Genomic DNA, 5,000 nt, shown 5'->3' on the forward strand with positions numbered 1-5,000 from the left:
AAGAATAATGAATAAAAACAGGCGAAGATACGATAATATTTTCGATGATTAGCCAGGGTATATAAATAGATATGCGCTTCCCCGATGACGTTTACGTTCCCGACAAATTTTTGTCGTTTTGTCATTTCAATGGCAAATTCTTTTTTTCTCTCTCTCTCTCTTTCCTTTTGTCTTTCTTTATTTTTCTTGTTTTTCGTTGATCTACTACTCAAAGAGACAGTCAATATCGATTTTTTTCTTCTCGTCTCTCTCTTGTTCGTCGACACGCGAGTAAACGTGGCCCGTTTTATCCTCCTTATCGTCCTTCGTTTTGTTCTCTCTCTCTTTTCTCAGTCGTCGCATGTTCATACTCTTTTCTTTTGCTACTTCGCTTCGAAAGGGTTACCTCTCTTTCTCTTTCTCTACCTTGTCCTTTCGTCGTCGAGACAGCTTCGCGGAAGTAGCTTGCCATGAGATCGCGAGTTTTTCGAGTCTCTGGAGTATTCTGTGCTACTCGAAAGAGTAGTACCTTTTTCGCGTAGAGAAATGTTTCCCTTTTTTTTCTTTCTTTTCTTTTTTCTTTCTTCTTCTTCTTCTTCTTCTTCTTCTTCTTCCCGTGAAGTTAATCGACAACGATCTCAGGGTAGAACGCGCTCGTTGATCTCCCGGACACGTGTAATTCCATTAGACCGTCTCGTTCGCTTCGACGTGTAAATCCGATGATAAGTATTTTGAAGGAGTACGAATAAAGTATGCTAAATTATGCAAGGCATGTAGGAATGCGAAGTAATCTCTCGCATGATGAGCAAGACCGTGAGCCAGACGTTCCGTGTAACAATGCGCGCGCGTTCACTCAATCTAACCTACCTTGATAATATGATTTTAAATCCTTTGAAAATTACCGTTTACAAATCTACGTGAAATAAAAAAAAAAACAAAAATTAAAAAAAAAAGGAAAAGGAACCGAGAAAGAGGAAAAAAAGAAAGCGTTGCGTCTTTCAGTACTTGATATTCGTACGACCCGCAAGGAAAGAACTTTAGTCGATGGATTGTTCGATGAAAGGTAGAGGGGTGCGAAAGGAGGGTGGGAAAAGAAGTATGTAAGAGCTATCGGTTAGTCATTTTTCGATGCACTTCCGATTGATACCTGTTAATGCGGGCCCGGAAAACAGCGACGGTGTTGTCGTCGAGAAAAACGAAACAGAAAAAAAAGAAAAGAAAGGAGAAAGATAGAAAATGAACAAGAAAGGTGAAAATTAAAAAAAGAAGAGAAAAAGAAGAAAAAAGAAGTATAGAAAAAAAAGGGAGATTCATGTGGGACGACGAAAGAGTGTTTCTTGCGAAAGAGTGTATTTGAAAAATGAATGTCTCTTCAGCGTGGGCAACTGGTCTCTTCTCTCTCTCTAGACACAGGAGGGACTTATGGAGGATAAGGAGGAGGTGGAGGATGAGGAGGAGAAGGAGGAGGAGGAGGAGGAGGAGGAGGAGTAGGAGTAGGTGGGGAAAGAAGGTGGCGAGGGGATCGGGGAAAACCGGCGGAACGGGACGTCGTTAAATCCGTCGTCTCCCCCTAATAAACAAACTTCTCTCGGTTCTCTTAGCTTCCCTCGATTACGTAAGATTTGCCACAAAACAGCGAGGCGCAAGTTCATTAAAACGTTACGTTGGCGTCGACGTAACGCCAGCGCAGGTGGATTACGCGGCTTTATTATCCCTACACCGAGTTTCTGCTGCTCGTGCGCGATTATTTGCTCACTTGGCCACGCATAGCCAGCCAAGTCTTATCTTTTTACCGAGAAGGAGCTTCGATTGGTCGTCGTGTCTTCTCTGTCTTTCTCTTTTTTTCTTTTTTTTTTCTTTTTTTCTTTTTTTTCTCTTATTTTCGTATTTCACTTCTTCTTCTTCTTCTTCTTCTTCTAATTTTTCTTCTTCCTCTTTTTCTTTTTCTGTTTTTTATTTCTTCTCTCTCTCTCTCTCTCTCTCTCTCTCTCTCTCTCTCTCTTTTTTCTTCTTCCTTTTTTCTAATCGATCGATCCGAACTCGGGCTTCGTTGGAATATTAACGAGTTTTTCGTTCGGTAAACGTTCCTCGTGCGTACGCGGAAAAATTTCTCACCCGTTATTTCCTCCTCGTTGAGCGCCTTAATTATCGGCGTAAGAAAAAAAAAATACGTCGCCGAAGATTATTTGATCTTTGATTCGTGCGATTTTACGTATTGGAAATGAATGTATCGCGATAAACGTTAACCGATACTGACCTAACGAAAAATAGAAATATGGACGGTAAGATTGCAAAATCGGGATGGAACGTTAACGAGAATTCCTTTTCGATAAATTAAGATATTTTTCCGCAATTCCTTGTCGCGCACGTATACGCCAATACGTACACAAACGTACACACGCATACAGATGGAATAGAGATAGACAGAGAGAGAAAAGAATGCGATCGACTAATCCGAAAGAAAGCGTTCGTTGCGCCAATCCAAATTCTATTTATTCTCTCTCGTTCTTAGTTCCCGCGAGTTCTATTTATTTGATTAAAAAAATGAAAAAAAAAGAAACAAAGAAAGAAAAAGAAAAAGGACGTAGAAAATACATACATATATATATTTTTTTTAATCGTGCCTCGGTAACTCACAAAGTACTCTTTTTTGTTTAGGTGTACATAGATTTCGATCGAATGGGGACGATGCACGGCCGGGAAATGAGATTTTGTTGATACCGCTTGTGTTTCAACGACGTTTCAACGAGAGAGAGAGAGAGAGAGAGAGAAAGATAGAGATAGAGAAAAAGAAAGAAAGAAAGAAAGAAAGAAAGAGAAAAAATACAGAACGTTTGAGTCCGAGAGTTTTATATCGAAAGATGGACAGAGTTTTTGGAACGATACAAAGAATATTACTTTTCTACGGTACAACCTAAATATATATATATATATGTGTGTGCGTGTATGTGTGTGTATATATATTTCATCCTTCTTTTCGTTTAGAAATCTTTCTTTTTCTTTCTTTTTTCTTTTAAACGAAAACCAAAAAAAAAAAAATCTCTATGCACATACAGTAAAAAAAAAATATATATATAAAAGAAGAAGAAACGTTGGAAAATCGAAGGGGTTATATCGCCTATTGTTATTCATTCTCACGATGTTTTACAAAACGTTAGATGGACATGTGATAGAAATATTATTAACGATTAGTACGAGATTTAACAAGTTGGTCGTAAAAAAAAGGGGAGAGAGAAAACAAAGAGAAATGGAGAGGACTCCTTCGATTTTCTTCTCTCGATATATTCGTTTTAACGAGCAATACGCGTGCGTTTATTCCGTTCCGGAAGACGGTGCATAATGTCAGCGAGAAAAGACGACGATAGATAGAGAGGCGACATGTAAAAACAATACTTATGGATTATTACGATCTAATACACGAAAAGATAAAAGAAAAAAATTACACGCATCTGTAAACAATATCCCTTTACCCTTTCCATCTCCCGTCACACTTCCTCCTCCTATTTCTCCTACCTCTACTTTATCTCCCCACATGTATATTATTATTAAACATTAATTAATTATTAACGATAAAAAAAAAAGGAAAAGAGGAAAAAAAGTAATCGAGACCTCTGGCGAGTGTTGGTGACGTTTTGTTAGAACGACGGAAACTAAATTACTATTGAATTTTAATTAAATAAACAACATTGAAAGTAATACAAGAGAAATCTGTCGTTTTCCTTTATTCACTCGTGTTCACACTCGTTTATTCATTAATTCGTTCGTTCGTTGGTTCATTCATTTATTCATTTATTCGCGACGAGGGAACGTATTATGGGGTTACCCTATAAAGAGCTTCTTTACGTGTCAACGATGATAAAAATGGTCAATAACGCGAAAGAATTTTTACGAGGACGTTAAATCGTATCAACGGGAATATGGATTTTATTCAGGTTGTCGGTACGATCATCGATCCGTATCCTTGTGATTTTTAAGTATTATGCGCGGGAAAATGTGATAGTTACGCGATCGATCTTTCGATATATCGATCGATCATCATGCACGATCGGAGATCGTCCGATATGTGGAACATGTCGATGTATGTATAAAAACTGATAAGATATTGCTACGCCCGAAGAAAAATCGTACGACTCGATTCGCTGCGTAATCTTCGAGTTTATACAGAATAAGAGAGAGGGAGAGAGAGAGAGAGAGAAAGAAAAAAAAAGAAAAGAACGTAACTTAGATCTTGCATCATTTTCGTTATCTTTTTCTAATCGTTCGAAAAATGCTTTATCTCGATCGACAATAAATCTTTCGACGATCGATTTTCACCTTGCAAGGATGGATAATTAGAATTAAACGATTGGACCAGTTTTTGCAAGCGGAAGTCAATCTCGTTATTTTTTTTACTCGAAAGAGAGAGAAAGAGAGAGAGAGAAAGAGAGAGAGAGGAAATGAATCGGAAGGTCGAATTTGCCGGAAGAGGGTATTGCATCGATAAACCGCGCGTAGAGCTCTTGGGTAGTATCGAGACGCCTCGAATTTCGGTATCGTTTCGCGATCTCGTATTCCAGTGGCGATCTTGGTCGATCGATCGTCAGGGGTGTTACCACGGAATGGTGTCGCGTTACGTTCGCACCGCCTACCTTGGTAGGTACTACCATGATGGGTTGTAAAATTTACCGAGCGTCTTAAATAATAATCGCGATGTTATTGCCTTGATTCAGTGGCGTTGTTTTTCTTTTTCTTTTTCTCGTCATTTTTTTCTTTTATCTTTACGGGGAATGAAAGTAGGGTGAGAGCGAGAGGGGAAATCAAATCGTCGCATTTATTAATAAAAGTCTACGGGTTACACAGGTCGATCGTTAATAACTGTAACCAAAAGGGAAAACGATAGAAAGATAGAAAGAACGAGAGAGAGAGAGAGAGAGAAAGAGAGAAAGAGAGAAAGAGAACGAGAGACAGAGAGAGAGAGAGAGAATAAAAAAGCGCGCGATACCAGGTGCCAGGCAGGAAATCGTCGGATGGTTTCACCTCGT

General features: G+C 38.8%; 1 protein-coding gene across 3 annotated transcripts in view; it reads left to right on the forward strand.

The window, feature by feature from the left end:
• The window catches only part of LOC127072360 (POU domain protein CF1A), a 29,470-nt gene that overhangs the window by 7,288 nt on the left and 17,182 nt on the right, over positions 1 to 5,000 (forward strand). For 2 of the 3 annotated variants that reach the window (XM_051012763.1, XM_051012764.1), the window contains exon 2: positions 2,638 to 5,000. This exon is cut by the window's right edge. The exons of the other annotated variant lie outside the window; for it this stretch is intronic. The gene's annotated coding sequence lies outside the window, so the exon portion shown is untranslated. The remainder of the gene's footprint in view (positions 1 to 2,637) is intronic. 3 annotated transcript variants of the gene reach the window in all.

The sequence above is a fragment of the Vespula vulgaris genome, chromosome 25, assembly GCF_905475345.1.
Source record: "Vespula vulgaris chromosome 25, iyVesVulg1.1, whole genome shotgun sequence".
Taxonomy (NCBI): Eukaryota; Metazoa; Arthropoda; class Insecta; order Hymenoptera; family Vespidae; genus Vespula; species Vespula vulgaris.